This window comes from Neomonachus schauinslandi, chromosome X (assembly GCF_002201575.2).
Source record: "Neomonachus schauinslandi chromosome X, ASM220157v2, whole genome shotgun sequence".
Lineage (NCBI taxonomy): Eukaryota > Metazoa > Chordata > Mammalia > Carnivora > Phocidae > Neomonachus > Neomonachus schauinslandi.
In genome coordinates this window covers 2,387,675-2,412,376 of record NC_058419.1, presented here as the reverse complement: position 1 = coordinate 2,412,376, position 24,702 = coordinate 2,387,675, and the positions used below count along the sequence as shown (strand labels likewise).

General features: G+C 36.6%; 1 protein-coding gene across 1 annotated transcript in view; it reads right to left on the bottom strand.

The window, feature by feature from the left end:
* GABRA3 (gamma-aminobutyric acid type A receptor subunit alpha3) overlaps window positions 1-10,420 on the bottom strand; it is a 349,455-nt gene extending 339,035 nt beyond the window's left edge. The window contains exon 1 of the mRNA XM_021683536.1: window positions 10,212-10,420. The gene's annotated coding sequence lies outside the window, so the exon portion shown is untranslated. The remainder of the gene's footprint in view (window positions 1-10,211) is intronic.
* Window positions 10,421-24,702: the final 14,282 nt, after the last annotated feature.

The following is a 24,702-nucleotide window of genomic DNA, read 5'->3' as shown; positions in this document are numbered from 1 at the left end:
ATGTTAAAAAAAAAAAAAAGAAGAAGAAGAAGAAGGTAGCAGGAGGGGAAGAATGAAGCGGGGGAAATCGGAGGGGTAGACAAAACATGACAGACGATGGACTCTGAAAAACAAACTGAGGGTTCTAGAGGGGAGGAGGGTGGGAGGATGTGTTAGCCTGGTGGTGGGTATTGAGGAGGGCACGTTCTGCATGGAGCACTGGGTGTTATGCACAAACAATGAATCATGGAACACTACATCTAAAACTAATGATGTAGTGTAGGGGATTAACATAAGAATAAAAAAAAGAATAGAAAAACACTAATTTAAAGGGATACATGCACCCCTATGTTTACAGTGGCATTATTCACAATAGCCAATTTATCGAAGCAGCCCAAGTGTCTGTGGACTGATGAACAAATAAAGAAGATGTGGTTTATATACAGTGGAATATTATTCGACCATAAAAAATGAAATCTTGGGATGCCTGGGTGGCTCAGTCGGTTAAGCATCTGCCTTCAGCTCAGGTCATGATCCCAGGGTCCTGTGATAGAGCCCTGCATCAGGCTCCCTGCTCACCAGGGAGCCTGCTTCTCCCTCTGCCTGCTCTGCCTGCCCCTTCCCCTGTTTGTGTGTGTGGTCTCTCTCTCTGACAAATAAATAAATAAAATCTTTTTTAAAAAATGAAATCTTGCCATTTACAATGACATGGATAGAACTAGAGGGTATAATGCTAAGCGAAATAAGTCATTCAGAGAAAGACAAATCCATATGATTTCATTCATATGTGGAATTTTAAAAACATAATACACAAGCAAAGGGGAAAAAGAGACAAATCAAGAAACAGACTCTTAATTATAGGGAAGAAACTGATAGTCACTGGAGGGGAGGCGGGCAGGGGGATGGGTGGAATAGGTGATGGGGATTAAGGAGGGTACTTGTGATGAGCACCAGGTGTTATATGGAAGTGGTGAATCACTATATTGTACACCTGAAATCAATATAACAGTGTATGTTAACTATCCTGGCATTAAATAAAAACTTAATTAAAAGAAAAAGAAGCAAGTGTGAGTGGCTCTAGGTTTTGTGTTCTGGAAGAATGTATAGAGAAATAAAGCTGAGCTAAACACGGGAAAGTAAAGTTTATCTGTAATGTTTTATTTACTTCATTAAATATATCTGAAGCAGAAATGACAAAATGTTAACACTTGTTCATTCTGAGCAGTATACATGTACTTATTTGCTCATTGTTTTAGACGCTTCTCTGAGTTTCTAAACATTTTAAAGTCTTCAAAATTAAAAAATAAGAAACAAGAAATGATAAATTGATAATAAATTTGAGCAAAATAAAGAAATAGAAATTAAAATTATAAATAGCAAGTTTCCTGTATACCAGCCATAATAAATTGCAGAAATAATGATAGAAAGACCCCCTTCACAAAATTAAAAGCAAAACAGGGCGCCTGGGTGGCTCAGTTGGTTAAGCGACTGCCTTCGGCTCAGGTCACGATCCTGGAGTCCCGGGATCGAGTCCCTCATCGGGCTCCCTGCTCGGCGGGGAGTCTGCTTCTCCCTCTGACCCTCCCCCCTCTCATGTGCTTGCTCTCTCTCATTCTCTCTCTCTCAAATAAATAAATAAAATCTTTAAAAAAAAAAAAAGCAAAACATAAATTTTACTATTATACACTCTATACAAATAGACATATAGAGGGTCAGATTCCATACAGCTGGTAAGTAGAAGAGCTGAGGTAATAAAAAATTTTTTAAAGCTACAAAAATATTTAAACTTTGTAACCAGGACAGAGTCAGGCTACAAAATATGGAAATTAGATAAATCCCAAAGATAATCTACTATATATATAACAACTTACACATATTAAAGGTGACATCACAGAACAATGGGAAAGGATTAATTATTCAATATTTATTATTGTGAGAAATTGGAAGGGAAAACAATTTAGAAAATTACCTCATACCACACACCAATAATTCTGGAAGGATTAAATAAATATAAGCAATAAAATGAAAAAAAAATCCATTTAAGCACTTATCTAATTTGGGTGGGGAAAAACTAACACATAAATTCATCAGAAAAAAATAAATGGAAAGATATATATAATTACATAAATGTTAATTTGTGCATAAAAGTTCATTTAAAACACAAACCTGGGAAATATTTTCCACATATATCACAGAAGAAAGGTCTAATGTCTATTAAATGTATACATTGTCCATACAAATGAATAAGAAACATGTAAGTTCTCAATAGAAAAATTATACAGGTCATGAATATATGTTGATAGGAAGGGAACAAAAGTGACCAAGAAACCCAAGACAATATTCATGCTCAGTATAATAAAAGAAACATATTAAAACAGTAAGATATCGTTTAGCCTCTATTATACAGGCAGATTTTAAAAGAATGACAGCAGCCAGTTTTGGTATAGGTGTATGAGCAGAAATTGTCCATCTTACACAGTGACACAACTTCACACATATATCAAGAGCCTTTAAAAATTTAATCCTCAGGTCCAATAATGCCTCTTATAAAAACCCATCTTAAGAAAATCATTTATTCAACAAGTATCATACATTGCTCTAGGTACTGGGAGATACAATAGTGAATACAAAGTAAAGAAAAATCTCTGTGCTCAAAGGGCTTACATTTTAACACAAAGATCCAGACAATAAATTAGAAAATATCTCAACTATTAGGTTATGATACAGATCAGGGAGAAAAAATAAAGCAAGAAAAGAGAAGAGTGAGTGTTGGAGAAGGGTTTGCATTTTTATGGATAATTGTTATAGGAGACCTTATGGAGGTAATATTTGAATAAAGACCTAAAAGAGGTGAGGTTCAAAGAAGCAAAGATTTATGCATAAAGGTATACATTGCAGGGCTATTCGTGATAAGTTATAATTAAAAATAATTTAAATGACTAATACAGGATCTGTTAAATAATTAAAGTAGGTACAAATTGTACAACTGAAAATTATGAAGCCATTTAAAATTGTCTGAAAGCTGGTGAATGACATGGTGAAATGCTCACAGTACAATACCAATGGAGAAGCCAGATATGAAATAGTACAGATAAGGTATGATCCCGATTATGTAAATATGGAAACACATCCTGGAGGAAGCAGAGCAAGTTGTCTTTGGATAAGGTATTGAGAGGTGACTTGTGTTTTCTCTCCATTTTTAAAAATTTTCTATTATGAGGCTGTTTCATTTTATGAATAGAAAAAAAATAGAAGTAGATATTACAGTCTTAAGGAAGATGAATAAAGGTACAAAATTTGTTAAATGGTGGTGCTAATCAGCCATGCCTAGAATACTGGGTCCAGCTTTGGATATTATGTATTAAGGGTGATACTGAAAACTTCAGCATCTCCTATAGAAGATACTCAAAATATGTCATATGAGCTCAAGAATTGGGAATATATGGACTGGAGAAAAGATAAAAAGAACAAACTATCTTTAAACTTTTGAATGGCTAATTACAGGGCAAGGAAATAGACATTAGCACTCCTGTTGCTGCAAGGAGCAACCCATGGGTTGGATTCAGAAGACAGATTTCAGGTCAGTCAGTATGAAGAAGAACTTGCTAACAATCACAGTTATCAGGCAGTATTAAGCAACCTTTCCTGGAACTATTCACACTGAAAATAAATGACCATATGTACTGGTTGATAAGACTGCCATTATATGATTGGTAAGGACCCTGCTATTTCTGAGCTCCTCTTGTACTATTTAAAAAAGTTACTTTATGCTATGATCACTTACATAATTCCACCCCCATCCACCTCCCTTCCCTTCAAAAAATCTATGTAATACTTGATTCCTTTTAAGAAATAATTTTTAAACAGAAAAGAGTACCCTTCAAAATATACATCCTGGAGATTTTTATTCTTCCTTCTGTATATACTGAGGAGACATTGTGTATAAACATCAATACCTTTAAAATCATGTTTTAAGTACAAAAAATGTTTTTCTATTACCAAGCAATATTTCCCTTTACCATATATCTTCCCCCTAGGAACAGACTGTCTGGACCACTACATTTCAGAATATGAGATAATCATCTTGCCTCTGTTCCACAGCATCCCGCACCATTTTCTTTGCAGTGTCCTTAGTTCATTTTAAAACCAGCTGTGGTGAAAATATCACCCAGTACACAGAGTTACTACAGATTTTAGAACACAGTCAGTTCTTAACTTTCAGAAGAGTGATGATTTCAGCAATCTCAGGAATAGAACGAGGAAAGGGCATTCCTGTGATCTCTTCTAAGCCCTATGAATACTTCCACCAAAATTAGCAACCTTCAGAATTCCATATAAAATCCTTAGTGTTGCTTAAATAAGTGACTGAGCCTGAACTACCAGCACAGGACCATGAGGATGTAGTAAAGAATAGAGCATAAACTATAGAATCTTTCAGCTGGGCCTAGTCCAACCTTCCTAATTTACAGTTACGGAAACAGAAGCTCAAACAAGTGATTTGTCACAAGAAACTAAGTCAGCATCCAAACCAAGACTAGAATCCAGACTAGGCTATCTGAAATGACATTTTCAGAGAGATTTTTAATATCCAGTCTTCATATTTTTTTTTCTTATCAAGTGTGTCTTTCTCTAACTTGTAGAGTGGGGAGAATGAAGATCTGGGAAGAGTGCTGACTCATTGAGAATTTCAGTTAAGCAACATGACATATAACCTGGTTTCAAATAAGCCTGTGCTTTTGTGGACATGAGACTAGAGGGGCTCTTACCTTTCCTTAAAGCACTATCATCTGCCAAACAACAGCAAAATGGATATGATCATCCAGTCTTTTATTAAGCACTGTGAGCATCATAATGGGAGGACTATTAGAAACTGCTGAAAAGTCTAATAATGGTAACCACGCCTTCCTTCTTAAAGCAGTATATTTTCCTCTATACACGAATCACAATGTACAACTATATAATTCAATAGTTTGTAGAATAATGTCTATCTCACTATCTAAACCATGAACCCAAAGGTGGCAACAACCATGTTTATTTTGCTCACCATTATATTCTCCATGTTTAGAAATGGTATGTACTCAATAAATATTTGTCCAACTAATGGATAAGACCTCCCCACTGTTGGCTCTGTCATAATAATGTATTCTCAAATGTTCCTTCCACAGGCCTCCCCTCTCCTCTGTAGCCTTCACACAAGCTCATCTTTGTTTTCCCATATCCTAAAGCATAAGCATTCCCCAAAGAAGAGATCTTTGGATCCCTTCTTTACACTTCAAGTACTGCCTCCATATCAATGACTCTCAAATCACTCTCTCCAGTTGACATATTTTGAGAGCTCCAATTCCACATTTCTTTCAACTGTACCCACTACCTTTTGCTGGGCTGTGTGACCTCAGTCAAATCAAGTGACTCCCCATATCAGGATCAGTTAGCTTACCCATAAAATAAGGGTGTTGCCTCTCTACTGCATATAGAAGAAAGTTCTAATTCTCCAAGCTAGCATTTAATATTATTTACAGCCAAGCTCTCTACCTATTTTGCCAAATATTTCTTACATACATTTACCATACATTTTACTCCAACATAACTAAGCTCCTCACTGTTCCTAATACATGTCCTCTGTTTTTCTGGCCTCTTCCTAGAACACCAAACTGCACCTCCAAAGTTTGCTTAATCTTTGAAGCCCAGTTCAAACACCACTTCTGGGAAGCTGCCTTTGATCTCCTTGCATACCCTTATTTTATGCGTGCGGATTACATTCTCCTAAAATTATAGTTGTTTGTATATTTCTTCTCTCTCTTACTTGACTGTGTCATCTTGGACAGCAGAGGCTATTCCTAAATCAGCCTGTATCTCCCACATCGCCTTTGATTCATAACACTTAGTAACCTTATACTGAATGGATTCAGTTTAGGCTACATCAGTCATCCTACTTAAAAAGACTTTGATCAGTCCCTGTGTTTCTGAAATAAACATCAAAATCCTTACAATGGCCACTTCAGCCACATCAGCTTTTGTTCAATTTTTCAAATTCACTATGCATCTCAAGGCCCTCATGCATGCTCTTCCCTTCATCTACAAAACTGCTCTACCCTCACAATAACCCTACCCCACCTCCATGTTTCTACTCACTCTTAATATCACTTCCTCAAGGAAGCTTTTCTTAAACCCCACACGAGATCAGTTTTTTCTGTTCTATTACCTTCATAGCCCCACCCTCATACTTTTCCTTCATAGCATTCATTACTGACTGAAATAACAGTTGTGTGAGTATCTGATTTATGGCCTCTTCCCCATCAAACTATAAGTTCCAAGTAAGCAAAGGCCATGTCTGTTTTGCTCACCCTTGTATTATTGGCATGGTGCTTATTATCTACATGGTGCTTAACCACATCACTGAATAAACGTTGAACCACTGAATTGATGAACAATTGATTTAAAGGTAAAGACTTGGGACTTAGGGCATATAAAATCTTTGCCTGGCTTGCTATAATTCCTTTAAAATAAAATTGGGATTCCAGGTAAATTGGCCTTATATTCACTATTAGAAATTTATAAAATAGGATAAATACTGCCTCCCAAATGCTGGAAGGAAACCAACATTACCTTTCTTTAATGAATGTATGGCTCCAAAAGGCATAACTAACACCAAGTGACTTGCTCATTCACTTAATGAACATTTATTAAACACCTACTCTATGCCACACACTAGGATAGTAGCTGATAGTACAATAAATTGGAGTGACAGTTTACTTGCTTAGAATATATAATCTAAGAGGTGCATTTATAAAAGCTTTAAAAAAAACCTTATGACAGTCACAACAAGTGATGCTACTTTGAAAGGATATTAAGTTCCTTGTTAAAGGAGACATTTAACCTGATGGTGAAAAATCATTTGGCAAAAATGACTTTGAAATTACAACTGGGCCAAATCTGGGCCTCTTAAATTACTGGTAGCCTAGACTAGTGCTGTTCAAAGTGTGGTCTACAGATCAATGACTGTCTGCAAACTATTATTGCCAGGCAGTAATGACCCAGGAGCAGAAATTCAAAATAAACACTTATAAAATATTATAGCAATTTAAAAAATATTTTTGTCTGTTGAATCTAGTAATAAAAATGTGAGCTTATATTTTATCTTTTTCATTTTCTAATAATTCATAATGTATTTTACTAAAGTAACAGTCTGTGATGGATAGGAAAATTTTTTAAAAACTGGTCTTTCAACAAGGTAATTTGAAAAGCACTGGAACAGCAGATTCAGGATTACTTGGTAGTTTGTTAAAATGGAAAATCTCACGTTGTACCCCCAGACCCTCTGGGTCAGAATTAGCATTTTAACAAGATCCCTAGGAGACTCTTTTGCACATTAAAATTTGAGAAGCATTGGCCTAGATGATTTCTGAAGCCCTTACAACCCTGAGACTTTATAATTTACTTCAGATAGAGGCTTTATAATTTACTTCAGATAGAGGAGCTGAAAGACCCTTGGTGATACAATCCACCTCATCATCATTTTTAGATGGAAAAACTGAGGTCCAAAGAGAGGTACTCAGGTGTACAAGGTAACCGACAAATTACAGAGCTAGGAATAAAACTCAAGTTCCCTAACACCCAGGTCAGTTCTCCACTCTAACACACTGGTGCTCACTCCTATCCCACCCAGTCTCTGCACCATCCCCTCAGTGATGTCATTGTTTCTGAGATACTTTCTGATACAAGAATTTATTCTTCCACCTTCCATATACCGTGTGAACCTTGAATCACCACTATTTCAAGTGTCTCCTTTATGATAATTGCCCTAAATCCCTGTTGCTCAAATCTTCCCACATGCCCATTGTCTGGCTGCTATATGGACATTCTGGGGCTTCAGAAGGACTAGGACTAACTGATTTCTGGTCTTTATGGGGAAAAAACAGAGCTGCTTTGTTCGCATGAGTCCACTTGATACCAAATAGCAAGCTTTTCCAAGGAAGAGAACATACACTATCAAGGCTGCTTTAGAAAGCTAAGTATGCTCAGTTTGTGACTGACAAACAAGAGGATGGGATACTGGGTCATATTAATAAAAATCTAGCTTCCAAAATGAGGCAAACGATGATCTTTATTTGTGATCTTGTTAGTTCTGAGGCTTTGAGGGGAGAGGTATGACTGCTGTCTTCACTGTCTGAAGAACTATTATTAAGAAGAAGCAAATTTGTTGCAGCTAGTCCCAAAGAAGCAATGAATACAAGTTACAGGGAGACAGACCTTGGTTTATAATGGGGATTACTTTCTGGCAATCAGAATTGCTCAAAGATAAAAAGAGCCATCTAATGAGCTCCTGTCACTGCAGGGAGATCAAATAGAAATCAGTCAATGAATTGAATGCTTAGGACAAATTGAAGAACTGGGTGGAGAAGTACAGCTTAATGGCCTTCCAGTTCCAAGGTTTTTAATATTCTAAAATTTTCAGGACAAGATGACTCTAAGCTCTCAGAAAATAAGAGCAAGATTTGGTCCTGAAAAAAAGCAGTCTTTTGCTGGATGTGAGATGGATGAGGTTATGACAGTGAAAAAGCGAAGTCTTTCCAGGTAGCCTTTTCAAAGGAAAGCAGGCTGGCCAAGGAAAGCCTTTTGGGCAGCTTCTCCAGGAAACCCAGGTGAGGCTTGGTTCCACAATGGCCAGCCACTATGCCCCAATTTAAGTTCCTGTTACTCTACACAAAGGCTAGGCTACTACTTTCCTTTTTTTTTTTTTTTTTTTTTTTTTTTTTTTTGGCCAAGCAGTACCCTCCCTCTCACACCTACACACCTAACCAGCAAAGGCGCAAAATTTTCCCCAAGAAGGCAGTAGTGCTTAATGGTCAAGACCATGCATTCTAGAACCAGGTTGCCTGTGTTTTAATTCCCAATTGGGACATGTAATTACTCTGTAATCTTGGACAGTTACTTAACCTCTCTGTGCTTCAGTTTCCTCATCAGTAAACCAAGAATAATAGTATCTGCTTTGTAGTGTCGGTATAAGAATACACATTAAACCCTCAGCCTAAGATCAAAAACATACGAGGCACTCAACAATGTTAGCAATTAGTAATAATGTAATATTGATGTAATAATTGTTGATGTAATAATTACTACCATGGGCATGACAGTGTTGCTAACTCAAAAAGCTCCCATCAAGCAACCAGATCCCTTCTCCTACCAGTTCAGAGGGTAGGAGACAGCTACTACAATAGCTTCAGCCAGTCTTTACATAGCTCCAGACATCCAGAACCTACTGATCCTCAATAAACCATACAATTCGCAGCAGGAATCCTGGCTTCTCTCCCTGCTCTAAATCCAAAAGCCACCCCTCCCCCAGTCCTCCTGCCTATGCCACCCTCAGCCACAATTAGAGGACCAGCAAACCGGGAAGCCAATTCCAGACAAACCATCAGGTGTTTCTTCCTTCTCAAGGACACAGCTGGACTTACACCATGCCTGCCAGTGGGATGGGGTAGGGTATCTGAATCCCTGGTCTAGCCTGTCTATACAACTACCTAGGATGGGGAGTGGGCAGGCAATGGGGCTTCCCACAGGGAAGCAAGAGAAGCCTCCCAAGTTTGTAAAGGAACTCGGGCCCAACCCCACAATGAACCCCTTAAAAGAAGGGGGGAGGTCTCAAGCTGCTTTCAAAAGAAGCAGTTATTTACAACTTTCCACTCAGTTGCATCTGGGAAAGGTAAAAGGGAGATGGGGAAAAGAGCTGCATGGTATTCTCCCTCTTTCTCAATTTCAGCAATGAGAAACAGCTGCAGAGAAAGAGTTAAATGAGGAAGGAAGCTCCAGCCATTACCCCATCCCCGTGCCTAGGGCTGTCTGGGGGGTCATGACTGTGCTGTCTGCTCTGGCTAGGGGACACTGGGTGGCTTTCTGCAGCAGCTGCTGGACCCCCAGGCAATTTGCAAGGTCAAGGCTGACCTGTTTCCAAAAAGGAACAAAACAATTCACTGACAATGAAGCAAATCGCGCATACACCACATCACAACCCCCCTCCCCAAATCAGGTTTTACCCCAGTGCCTCCCTGCCCAGATGCCAACTCTGGGCTTCCACCAGCCCCACTGGGGAACCCAGGATAGCATCACAGCTGCAGAGCTTGTCTCGCCTCCCCGGCCAACCCAAGGAGACTCTCAGTACGGGGGAGAGAGGCTATCGCTAAAGGAGACCTGAGCTTGGGGGAGGGGGAAGGAGGGACATCTATGTTCCTTACCAAGCGCCACAGTCACTTCCCCGAGGCAGAGAGAAGAGAAGGATGAATGAATTGAAACAAGTTGGAGATTGGGTCCTCACAGAGCTCGGCTTCCTCTTCTCTTTCTCTGGGTCTTTCTCCTGGTCCCTCTCTCGTCTCTCTGGTTTGCTCGCTAGCTTGCGCGCGCTCACGCTCTCCTCTCCCTCTCTCTCCTCCCCCTCTCCCTCTCTCTTTCTCCCGCCTCTCCCTATCTCTTCTCTCTTCCCTCCTCCCCTCCCCCTTTGCTGGCTTTAGATTCACCATTGCCTGGTGCTGAGCACGCGGCTATGCTGGGGCTCCGGAATACAGTGCTGCAAGGCTTTGGATCTGTGGTTGTTTTAGGAAAGACTAAAGTAGTATTTTATTATTTAAGATTTCCAGCAGAGAAATAGAGGGAAGCTCAGAGGAAAGGGGAGGAGCAGAGGAAGCAAGGGGAACAGAAAGAGAGCAAAAGGGTAAGAGCAGTGAATAGGAGGATAAAGGAAGTATGGATTACCATGCTGTGTGTAATGCTTGCTAGCTGCTCCAAGACAGAAAATAAGTGGTCTGTTCCCCTTATATCCCTATGGGTGTGTCTTCTTAGCTCGGGCTCCAAATAAAGGTTTCACAATCCTGTCTGTTCACATTCCATCTCTGAGGACAGTAATGAGCTAAAAAAATTACATCAAAGAGGCTGTCATTCTCCCTCCACTAAAAAGAAAGGGTTTAGCCCCGTTGATTCCCTAAAGACCTAACTGCCACCTCCACCCCCCACCAAGTAGAAGTGTGAACCCAATTCAGAACTCAGTTGGAGCTTCCCTCCAGGCAAAACAGACAAGCAGCAGAACCACAATACTTCCCTTTCAAAAACCTCAGAAGGCAATATTGATATAGGTAAGTGTGTGAGCCCACATGTGAGTTTGCACATGGGGGAATAGGACAGAGAAGAGATTAGTTAAAATATAAAAGTATTGTATTCCCATTGGGGTAAAAAAAAAAAAAAGTAAACTGAGCAAAGTACAGTAACAATACAATAGAGGGTAAAGAGACCTAGGCTAAGAACAAAATAAAGGAACTTAGGTTTGAGTCGTGCCTCTCAAAATTGCTCCACTGTGCCTTTGAGAAGTTTAATCTGGCTCTCATTGTATCTCCAATGGCAAAATGAATGGTGATAGATGTAGGTGATCTTGAAAGACTCTTTGAGACCTAACAATCTAGGCTCTAAGACAGGAAAAATCCCAGGTGAAAGAAATTAATCTGTTGATAGTGAAAAATACACTACCAAATTTCAAAATTTCTCCAAAGATGGGTCTCCAAATGGGACCCCAGATCACACTGGCATGACATTCCATTTTGAATGTTTTAAGGGCAATATGAATATGAGCATATATGTAAAGAGCTGCTCCTATCCTACATACAATGTTTAGCATAAAAATAGTGGCCTCAATGCATATACAGTGACTCGGACATGGTAGGCATTTAAAATTTTTCCCACAGTGGGCTATTTTTATCCCCCTACCCCAAATTCCCAATACTCTACTCTTGTCCAGTGAGGAATATGTGCTCCCCTTCAAATACATACTTCGTCTAAAGCATATACACATATATTGAATATAGAGATAGGGATCCATAGGCTCAGAGTCACTGAGCTAAAAGGACCCAGAGAGATAACCATCTCATTATGCAGAAAGAGAAACAGGCCTGCAGAAAAAATATAGCTCACATAATCTCATAGTGAATCAGTGATAAAATCAAGACCAGCACCCAGTCTGCTGATCCCAGACATAGTATTTTTGTCCACCAAAGCAACAGGTAAGCTTTACATAAAGCAAGTGTATTTGTTTGCATAAATGTCTGTTGGATTTAATGGATTAACAAAATGGCAAAAAGAAGTGTATGTACTGGCATAAGGTTGCTGTGTTATTTTCTAGAATAAATTTGGTGGCTTAAAACAACAAAAATATATTGTCTCATACCTCTGGAGGCCACCTGAAGTCTGATATCAAAGTGCTGGCAAGGCCAAACTTCCCCCAAAGGCTCTAGAAGAGAATTTTCCCTTGTTTATTCCAGCTTCTGGTAGCTTCTGTCATTCCTTGGCTTGTAGAAGAATCACTCTAATCTCTGCCTCAATCTTCAAATTGTCTTTTCTTCTGTATCTCTGTATGACCAAATTTCCCCATCTTTTTTTGTTATAAAGACACCAATCATTAGATTTGGGCCCACCCTAAATCCAGAATGATTTCATCTTGAGATCTTTATATTACTTCTGCAAAGGTCACACATCCAAATAAGATTACATCCTTAGGTTTTTGGTAGATATAAATTTGGGGGAGATGCTATTCAACCCACTACAGTGGCCAACTTTTATTTTTGTGAAATAAAGATACTAACAAATAAACCATCTATGATATCATCATTTTTAAAGAAAAGATATTTTAATACAAATAAGCTAGATGAAGATATTCTCATAATAAAGACTGTTCTTTAAATTATACAATTTTAGCTCCTTGAAAAATTAATAGCATTTTCATAAGTGTTCTCAGTTCACTGCAAACCACAGAAAAACTTTACTAGGACCACTTCTGGTAGTAATAAAGCAGTTTTTATCAAGCCAATCCTGCTGCAGATAACAATAAATTCTGGACAAAAATAAAACAACAATCTGAATGCTTTGGAAAGTGATCATAAGCAGGCATAAATTGGAAGAGAGTTATCAATGGAAGGTTGACAATTGGAAGAAAGGTACAATACTAAGTGAATTTCCATTTTTAAGGAATTTTTGCCTAAGGGCAGGCCCCATGAGGCAGGCCCCAGGCCAAAACAATAACTAAAACTTAGAGAAACTATAAGTGTTGCAGCTGTTAAATGTTTAACAACTGGCTCTTCAGGAAAAAAATAAATAAAAGCCTGATTCATAGCATTTCCTAATTTCCGTAGTGTAAATATTCCCACCATGGCCAATTCCATCAACATGAAGTTGGGAAGAGATGTACACAGTTGGCTCTCACAAGCCAGTACCATTCAGCTACCTAACACAACTGCTCACAGTCCTAGTGGCTTGAAGAACAAGAAGACAAAATTCAGGATAACCACTGAAGCTGGAATGTGATGAGAGAAATTCAAGAATGGTGAGAACAACTCAGTGGGAGATCCCAATCCTGTGTATAAACTGCCCAACCAAATCTCTGTTGGAACCATAAATTATGCGTGTGGGGACAGGTTTAGCCTAAATAAAGCTGAAAGAAACAGTTTTCACTGCTGCTCACCACAAGGGAGAGTTTAGAGTTTCAGTTCAGTTAACTGCCTACAAAAAAAAAAAAAAGCATTACTTTACAGAGAAATAAAAGAATGTAGAGATCCTGCAATATATCATTCACAGGGCGCCTGGGTGGCTCAGTCGTTAAGCGTCTGCCTTCGGCTCAGGTCATGATCCCAGGATCCTGGGATCGAGCCCTGCATCGGGCTCCCTGCTCCGCGGGAAGCCTGCTTCTCCCTCTCCCACTCCCCCTGCTTGTGTTCCCTCTCTTGCTGTGTCTCTCTCTGTCAAATAAATAAATAAAATCTTTTTAAAAATTTAAAAAAATAAATAAATAAATATATCATTCACAAAGTTCAGGGTATACTCCAAAATTCTAGGAAAAAGAAACTGGAAAATATTACCTATACTCAAGAGAAAAGGCAGTCAGTGGACGATAGCCCTGAGATGGACCAGATGTTGGAATTAACAGAAAAAAATTATAAGTCATCCATCACAACTACACTAATGGACATAAAGGAAAATACATTTTAACAGATGAACAAATAGGACCTTATATCAGAGATATAGAAACAATTAAAAAGAATCAGATGCTAGTAACCATACATTACATCATTAGTTTTTTTTTTTTTTTTTTTTAAAGATTTTATTTATTTATTTGAGACAGAGAGAATGAGAGAGACAGAGAGCACATGAGAGGGGGAAGGATCAGAGGGAGAAGCAGGCTCCCTGCCGAGCAGGGAGCCCGATGCGGGACTCGATCCCGGGACTCCAGGATCATGACCTGAGCCGAAGGCAGTCGCTTAACCAACTGAGCCACCCAGGCGCCCACATCATTAGTTTTTGATGTAGTGTTCCATGATTCATTGTTTGCGTATAACACCCAGTGCTCAACTAATGATGTACTGTATGGTAACTAACATAACATAATAAAATAAAATAAAATAAAATAATAAAATAATAAAAATAAAAAGACTAATAAAAAGAATCAGATGCAAATTCTAGAACTGAAAATTAAAATTTCTGAAACAAAATTAGTTGGGTGGGCTTACCAGCAGACTGGAAATAAGAGAAGAGAAAGTTAACTTGAAGACATATTAGTAAATATTATTCAAGCTGACGTACAGAGAAAGAAAAGATTGAAAAAAGATTAAAAGAGCCTAGGTAATCTGTTGGATAATATCAAAATTCTAACCTACGTGTAATTGGAGTACCAGAAGGCAAAGAATAAAAGAAGGAAAAATTTTTGAAAAATAATGCCTAAAATATTTCCAAATATAATGAAACATAAATTTGTAGATTCAAGGAACTCAGTAAGCCCCTCACTAAGCAGGATACCACAGCCAGGTAAATCAATCAAACTACTCAAAATCAAATATAAAGAGGAAATCTTGAAAGAATCTAGAAAAAAATAACATACTGAGGAACAACAATACAACTGACCGTTGATCTCTCATCAGAAAAAAGTTATCTTTAAAGTGCTGAAATTTAAGGAAAAAAAACTATCAAAACAGAATTTTACATCCATCAAAAATATCCTTCATGAATAAAGGCAAAATAATGACATTTTCAGATAAATGAACATTAGGATGATTTGTTACCAACATATTTATAGTATCAGAAATATTAAAGGAAATTCTTAAGTCTGAACGTAAATAAAACCAGATGAAAATTTGGACCTTCCAGAAGAAATGAAGAACTTTAGAAATGGTAATATGAGGATAAATATAAAATATTTTCTCTTAATTTATTTGCTACATATATATGACAGCTTAAAGGAAAAATTATAACATTGTAATGTACAGTATATAATGTGGATAGACATAATACACATGACAACTGTAACATGAATGACGGGCAGGGAGAAGAAGAACTGTATGTTGGCAAGGTCCTTCATTTTACATGAGACAGTACAATATTGACTGTAAGCAAACTTTGATTCATTCTAACAAGTAAATCCTGAACAGACTGAAAAAAAAAACATGTTTTGAATCCATAAAAGAGGTGAGGACATAGGGAAAACTGCTGCCTCCAGGACTGGAGAGACATAAAAGTTAATTCAGGGAGTCACAGCTTACCGCAGAGGAGACTTCCTCACTGAAACTGCCAAAGAACCTGATGCCATCGTAGGAAAACCTGAATTACAACTGATGAATTGCTTAGAGGCTCAGTGTGGGCAAGTATGAGAGTTGAAAATCCCAGGGGGACATTAATAGGGAGGCCCTCACAATATTGTGACATTTACCTCCCAGAGCTTGACCAGGTTCTCACAATAAATATTGGAGAAAAATGGGGTGCCTGGGTGGCTCAGGTTAAGTTGGTTAAGTGTCTGCCTTCAGCTCAGGTCATGATCCCAGAGTCCTGGGATCAAGTCCCACTTCAGGCTCCCTGCTCGGCAGGAAGCCTGCTTCTCCCTCTCCCACTCCCCCTGCTTGTGTTCCTTCTCTCACTGTGTTTCTCTCTGTCAAATAAATAAATAAAATCTTTAAAAAATATATTGGAGAAAAAAATCCCTTGGGCTTCTGGCAGGGGGAGGGAAAAAGGAACCATTTTGAAATATGCCAGAGCACTCTGTTCTTTCTTAACAAGCCCTGACCTCAGGAGAACCTAGTTAATCAGAGCCTAATCTGCTAGGGTATTATCAGAGAGTAACTGACTAGGGGGGAAGGAAATACCCAACTCCAATCAGCTCTAGTCTATTGCATGGGAAAAGAAAAATACCCAGCTCCAGCCCACTCTAGTCATCCTCTCCTAGGAAGGGAGAAAAGAACTTGTGAAGTTAACAGCCCAGAGGCACAGGCTTACTAAAGACTGAGACCTAATCATAGGACAATAGGACACTTCCCCCCACATCTCACCATCACATTACGAAAGGCCTATATACAGCAGTTCCTTATAGCTAGTGTATCATGTCCAACTGCCAAGAAAAAATTACAAGGCATGCCAAAAGGTGAAAAAACACAATTTGAAGAAACAGAACAAGCATCAGAAACAGGCATGACAAGGATGTTGGAATTATTGGACCAGGAATTTAAAACAACTGTGGTTAATACACTAAGGGCACTCATGGATAAAGTAGACAGCATGCAAGAACAAATGGGCAATGTAAGCAGAGATGGAAATCTTAAGAAAAAACCAAAAAGAAATGCTAGAAATCAAAAGTACTATGCCAGAAATGAAGAATGCTTTTATGGGCTTATTAGTAGACTGGACACAGCTGAGGTAAGAATCTCTGCACTAGGGGATATAGCAATAAAAACTCCAAAACTGAAAAGCAAAGAGAAACAAAGACTGCAAAAAAAAAAAAAAAAAAGAAAGAACACAAAATCCAAAGATTTGGGACAACTACAAAAATTGTGACATATGCATAATGGGAATAACAGATACAGAAGAAAAAGAAAAAGGAATGAAAGAAATATCTGAAACAATGACTGAGAATTTCTCCCAAAATAATGTTAGACACCAAACTACTGATCCAGGAGCTCATAGAACACTATACAAGAAAAATGCTCTCTACAAAAATAAACTACACCTAGGCATATCACTTTCAAACTACAGAAAATCAAAGATAAAGAAAAAATCATGTTTTAATTACTATAGCTTTGTAGTACGGTTTGAAATCAGAAAGTGTGGTGTCTCTGGATTTGTTCTTCTTCCTCAAGATTGTTTTGGCTATTTGGGGTCATTTGTAGTTCCAAAGAAATTTCACGATGGTTTTTCTATTTTGTGAAAAATGCCATTGGAATTTTAATAGGGATTGCATTATATATACGGATGGCTTCGGGTAGCACGGACATTTTAACAATATTAATTCTTTCAATCCATGAACACAGAACATCTTTCCACTTATTTGTGTTTTCTTCAACTTCTTTCATCAAAATTTGCAGTTTTAATTGTACAGATATTTCACTTCCTTGATGAAACTTATTCCTGGTATTTTATTGTTTTTGATGCTTTTGTGAACGGGATAGTTTTCTTTACTACTTCTTGAGATATTTTGTTGTTACTATATAGTAGAAATGCAACTAATTTCCTACGGATCTTAAACCCTGCAACTTTATTGAATTCATTAATTAGTTCCAACAGATTTTGCTTCATGACTTTCTATATATAAGATTATATCATCTGCAAATAACAATTTGCTTCTACCTTTCTTTTTGGATGCATTTTATTTCTTTGTCTTGCCTGATTGCTTTAGCTAGAACTTCTAGTACTATGCTGAATAAGAATGTTGAGAGTGGGCACCCTTGTCTTGTTTCTAATCTTAGAGAAAAAGCCTTCAAACTTTCACTGTTGAGTATGATTTTTGTTGTGGTTTTGTCATATATCACCTTTATTATGTTGAGGTACATTCTTCCTGTATCCAATTTGTTGAGAGGTTTTTATCATTACATGATGCTGTATTTTCTCAAATGTGTTTTCTGTATCTACTGAGATGATTATATGATTTTTGTTTTTTATTCTATTAATGTGGTATATCACAATTATTGATTTTTGTATGTTGAACTATCCTTGCATCCCAGGGATAAATACCACTTGGTCATGGAGTGCAATCCTTTAAATGCATTGTTGAATTTAATTTGGTATTATTTGTTGAGAATTTTTGCATCTATATTCACCAGGGATATTGGTCTATAGTTCTCTTGTGGTATCCTTCTCCAGCTTTGGTATCAAGGTAATGCTGGCGTCCTAAAATTAGTTTTGGAGTGTTCCTCCCTTTTGAAATTTTGCCCAACTCCTGGCAACCAACAATCTACTCTTAGTTTCTAGAGTTCAGCTATTTTAGATTCCACTTATAAGTGAAATCATACAGTATTTGTCTTTATCTGCTTGATTATTTCACTGAGTATAAATGACCTTAAGTTCCATCCATGTTGTCACAAATGTCAGGATTTCCTTCTTTTTTATGGCTAATATTCAATTGCATATATATACCATGTTTTTTAATCCATTCATCCATCAAAAGACACTTAGATTGTTTCCATGTTTTGGCAATTATAAATAATGCTGCACTGAACTTGAGGATGCAGATATCTCTTGGAGATACCAATGTCACTTCCTTCAGATATATACCCAGAAGTGAGATTTATAGACTACATGGTAGTTTTAATTTGTTGAAGGACCTCCATACTGCTTACCATGATGACTGTACCATTTACATTCCCACCAACAGTGCACAGCAGTTTCCTTTTCTACACATCCTCCAACACTTGTTAGCTCTTGTCTTTTTTCATAATAGTCATTCTAACAAGTGTGATGTGATATGTCATCGTGGTTTTGATTTACATTACCCTGAGAATTTTTTTATGTTAAGAGCCTTTTAATGTACCTGTCAGTCATTTGTATATCTTGTTTGAGAAAATGCCTATTCGGGTCCTCTGCTCATTTTTTAATTGGGTTGTTTTGTTTTGATTTTGTTATTGAATATTATGAAGGTTATTCAAATATGTTTTGGATATTAACCCTTTATCAGATACATGGCTTGTAAATATGTTCTCCCATTCTGTAGGTTGTCTTTTCATTGTGTTTATTGTTTCTTTTTTTTTCTTTTTTTAAAGATTTTATTTATTTATTTGACAGAGAGAAACACAGCGAGAGAGGGAATACAGCAGGGGGAGTGGGAGAGGGAGAAGCAGGCTTCCCTGTGGAGCAGGGAGCCCGATGCGGGGCTCGATCCCAGGACCTGGAATCATGACCTGAGCCGAAGGCAGACGCTTAACGACTGAGCCACCCAGGCGCCCTATTGTTTCTTTTTTATGCAGAAGCATTTTAGTTTGATGTATTCCCATTTGTCAACTTTTGATTTGTTGCTTGCACTTTTGGTATAATATCTAAGAAGCTATTGTCGATTCCAATGTCATGGAGATTTTCCCTTTTGTTTTCTTCTAGAAGTTTTATGGTTCCAGGTTTTACATTTAAGATTTAATCCATCTCAAGTTAATTTTTATGAGTGGTGCAAGATGGGGTCCAATTTTATTCTTTTGTATGTGAATATCCACTTTTCCAGCATTATTTGTTAAAGAGACTATCCTTTCCCCATTGAGTATTCTTGGCTGCTTTGTCAAGTATTAGTTGACCATATATATGTAGGTTTATATCTGAGCTCTCAAGTCTTGTTTCATTGGTCTATGTGTCTGTTCTTCATACCATACTGATTTGATTGCCATAGCTTTTTAATACAGTTTTACATTAGGAAGCATGATGCCTCCAGCTTTGATATTCTTTCTCAGGATTGCTTTGGCTATTTAGGGACTTTGGTGGTTCCATACAAATTTTAGGATTATTTTCTATTGCTGTTGAAAATGCCATTGGAATTTTGATAGGGATTGCATTAAACCTATAGATCTCTTTGGGTAGTATGGACATTTTAACAATATTAATTTTTCTGATCTGTATACTTGGGATATCGTTTTCAGTGTCTAGACCTCTTACTGCTTTAAATTTATTCCTAAGAATATTATTTTTATGATATTGTGAAGGGAATTGTTTTCTAAATTATTTTTCCAGATCATTCACTTTTAGGATATACAAACAATTCATTTTTGTGTTTTAATTTTGTATCCTACAACTTTGCTGAATTCATATATTAATTCTAACAATTTTTTTGTGGAAACTTTAAGGTTTTCTAAATATAAGATCATGTCATCTACAAACAGGAAATTTAACTTCTTACTTATAATTTGGATGCCTTTTATTTTTCTTGCCTAGTTGTTCTGGTTAGGACTTCCAATACTATGATGAATAGGAGTGGTGAGAGTGGCACTTTTGTCTTATTCCTGATCTTAGAGGAAAAGCTTTCAGCCTTTTACCATTGAGTATTATGTTGGCTGTGGGTTTCTCATATATGACTTTTATTATGTTGAAGTACATTCCTTCTATACCCAAATTGTTGAGAGTTTTTATCATAAAAAGATGTTAAATTATTTCAAATGCTTTCTCTGAATTTGTTGAAATTATCATATGCTTATTATCCTTCATTCTATTAATATGGTTATCACATTTATTGATTTGTGTATGTTGAACCATCCTTGCACCCTAGAGATAAATCCAGTTTGATCATGGTGTATGTTTTTTTTAATGTTCTGTTGAATTTGGTTTGTTAGTATTTTGTCATAATATTTGCATCTGTATTCATCAGGGTATTGGCCTGAGTTTCCTTTCCTTGTACTGTCCTTATCTGGCACTGGTATCATGGTATTGCTGGCCTCATAAATAAGTTTGGTAGTGTTCCTTCATCTTCAAATTTTGGAAGAATTTGAGAAGCATCAGCCTTAATTCTTCTTTAAGTATTTGGTAAATTCACCAGTGAAACTATTTCTCCTGGGTGTGTCTTTGTTGGGAGCTCTTGATTACTACTTCAATCTCCTCACTCTGATTGTTCTGTTCAGATTGTCTATTTCTTCACGATTCAGTCTTAGTAGGTTTTATATTTCTAGGAATTTATCTGTTTTTTTTTTCTGTTATCCAATTTCTTGGTATATAATTGTTCAGAGTAGTGTTATGATCCTTTGTATTTTGTGGTATCAGTCATAATGTTTCCTCTTTCATTTATAATTGTGTTTGACACAATTTCTTGGTTAATCTAGGTAGATTTGTCAATTTTGTTTATCTTTTTGAAAAACTAACTCTTGGGGCATCTGGGTGGCGCAGTCAGTTAAACATTTGCCTTTGGCTCAAGTCATGATCTCAGGGCTCAGGGTCCTGGGATTGAGCTTCATGTTGGACTCCCTGATCAGCAGGGAGTCTGCTTCTCTCTCTCTCCCCCGACCCCCACTCCCTGCTCATGCACACGTGTGTGCACTCTCTCTCTCTCAAATAAATAAATAAAATATTTTAAAAAACATAACTCTTGGTTTTTATTTTTTTGCTATTTTCTTTCTGGTCTCCGTTCCATTTATTTCTGCTCTAATTTTTATTATATCCTTCCATATGCTAACTTTGGGCTTAATTTGTTATTCTTTTTCTAGTTCCTTGAGGTATAAAATTAGGTTGTTTATTTAAGATCTCTTTTTCACATTATAGGTGTTTATCAGTATAAACTTCCCTCTTAGAACTGCTTTTGCTGTATCCCATATGTTTCCATATGTTGTGTTTCCATTTTAATTTGTTTGTAGATACTTTCTGATTTCCATTTTGATTTCTTCTTTGACCCACTGATTTGTTATTAGTGTGTTATTTTGCATGCATTTGTAAATTTTCCAATTTTCTTGCTATTATTGATTTCTAGTTTCATGCCATTGTGGTCAAAAACAATATTTGATATGATTTCACTTATCTTAAATTTGTTAAGATTTGCCTTGTGGCACAACATATGATCTATGCTAGAAAAAGTACCATGTACACTTGAGAAGAATGTGTATTGCGTTGCCATTGGACAGAATGTTCTGTATAGGCCTGTTAGGTTCATTTGGCCTAGTATAGTTCAAATCTGCTGTTTCTTTATTGATTTTTTTGTCAGGATTATCTATTCAATGTTGAAAGTGGGGTATTGAAGACTATTTTATATGATGTAAGTATAGCCACTCCCAATATCCATTCCTTCACTTTGAGCCTATGAGTGTCTTTAAAGCTGAAGTAAATCTCTGGTAGGCAACATAGAGGAGTTGGGTCTTGTTTTTTCAGGTTTTTTTTTTTTTTACTCTATTCAGCAACTCTGTGTCTTTTGGTTGGAGTATTTAATCCATTTATGTTTAAAGTAACTACTGATACATAAGAACTTAATATTATCATCCTGTTAATTGTTTTCTGGCTACTTTATAGCTTTTTTGTGCCCTTCTTACTATCTTCCTTTATGATTTGATGATTTATGTAGTGGTATACTTTCATTCCTTTCTCTTTATCTTTTGTATAATTTCTATGGGCTTCTACTTTCTGGTTACCACCAGACTTACATAAAACATATTGTGGTTACAATAGCTTATTTTGAGCTAATAACAACTTAACCCTTTTACTCCCCCAAACACATTTTATATTTTATGTCATAATTTATATCTTTTTATGTTGTATATCCATTAAAAAATTATTGTGGTCATGTTTATTTTTAATATTTTTTGACATTTATACTAGAGTTAAAAATGACATAAATAACAAAAATTTGGAAAAATACTTTTATAGAAACTGCAGAAATAAGATATATAAAGATACAAAATGGCTGATAAGTACAGATGCATCATTAGTTATTATAGAAAGCCAAATTAACACTATAATGAGATATCACTATACATTCCCTGGGATGGATAAAGATAAACTTATTTTCACTGTTGTTAAGTATGTAAAACAAATGGAACTCATACATGAAGGGTGGAAGTATAAAATGGTACAACCATTTTGAAAATCTCTTTGGCAGTTTCTCATAAAATTTAACATAAGCCTCTACCTATAGCCTGGCAATACTATTCATAGGTATATAACCAATAGAAAGAAAATTATATGTTCACAAAAAGACTTGTACAAGAAAGCTCATAGCAGCTTTATTTGTAATAGCTAAAAAATGGAGGAAAAACAAAGTCCACAGCAATAGAATATATAAACAAACTATGGCATAGCCATACAGTTGAGTTTTAGTCGATACTAAAATGAACAAACTACTGATAAATGCAGCATGCAGAGATCTCAAAAACATGATGCTAAGCAAAAGAAGTGAGATAAAAGAATATATACCCTATGATTCCATTTATATAAAGAACAGAAACAGGCAAAAGTAATTTATAATGGAGAAGTCAGAACAATGGTAACTTAAGGGAGTGGAGAGTGACTAGAAGGGACACAGAGGACTTTCTAGGGTCATGGAATGTTCTTCACCTCAATCTAGGTAATGCTTTCATGATTGTATTTTTTTTCAAAATTCATCTTTTTGTTTAAGATTTGTGATTTTCCCTGTATGCATATGTATTACATAATAATAAAATACTGTTAGAAAACAAAAACAAAATAATCATCTGAATATTACTATAACTATTAAAGAAATGAAAAACTAAAATTTTCTTACAGAGAAACTCTAGGCCAAATTGGCTTCACTGCAATTTCCACCAATCATTTAAGAAAGAAAGAAAGAATTACAATCTAACTAAAATTCTTCTATAGAGTAAACAAAGGTACAACAGTCCCAAAATAATTTTATGAGGCTAGCATAACTTTGACACTAAAACCTGATAAATATTTTCTGATTCATAGTCATGAATGAACAAATCCTAAAAACTGTTCATAAATCATATTTAACAATATATAAACAGCCTAATATATCATGACCTAGTTGGGTTTATCTCAGAAATGCAATTCTGGTTAACATTTTTAAAATGTAATTCACCACATTTACATTTTAGAGAAGAATATTTTGATTATGCAAAGAGGCATAGGAAAAAAGCTTTTGATAAAATTCGGTGTTCATTCTTTCCAAAAAAATAGCAAACAAAGAACACAAGAGAGCTTCCTTAATATGGTACAATGTATCTATAAAAATACTTATTGAAAACATCACACTTATCTGTAATATATTAAAACACTTCTCTTCGACATTGAGAATATGACAAGATGGGTACCATCATCACTACTATTCAACATTATAGTGGAACCCCTATTTAGTTCAGTTCATTAAGAATAAAAAAAGAAATTAAAACATAAATATGGGAAAAGAAATATAAAATTATCCTTATTCGTAGATTATATTATCAATTACATAGAAAAATCTAAAAGAATCTATGGATAAACTATTATATTAAGAAGGAACTTTAGGGGCGCCTGGGTGGCTCAGTCGTTAAGCGTCTGCCTTCGGCTCAGGTCATGATCCCAGAGTCCTGGGATCGAGCCCCACATCGGGCTCCCTGCTCGGCGGGAAGCCTGCTTCTCCCTATCCCACTCTCCCTGCTTGTGTTCCCTTTCTTGCTATGTCTCTGTCAAATAAATAAATAAATAAATAAATAAATAAATAAATAAATAAAAGAAGGAACTTTAGTAAAATTGCTAAATGATATACAAAAATCTGTTTTCTTTTTTTAAGATTTTATTTATTTATTTGAGAGAGAGAGAGACAGAGACAGAGATAGCGAGAGAGAGAGCATGAGTGGGGAGGAGAGGGAGAAGCATGCTCCTCACTGAGCAGGGAGCCCGATGTGGGGCTCAATCCCAGGACCCTGGGATCATGATCTGAGCCAAAGGCAGATGCTTAACCAACTGAGCCACCTAGGTGCCCCTCAAAAATCAGTTTTCAATAAATGACCAAGAAACATTTATTTTTTTTTT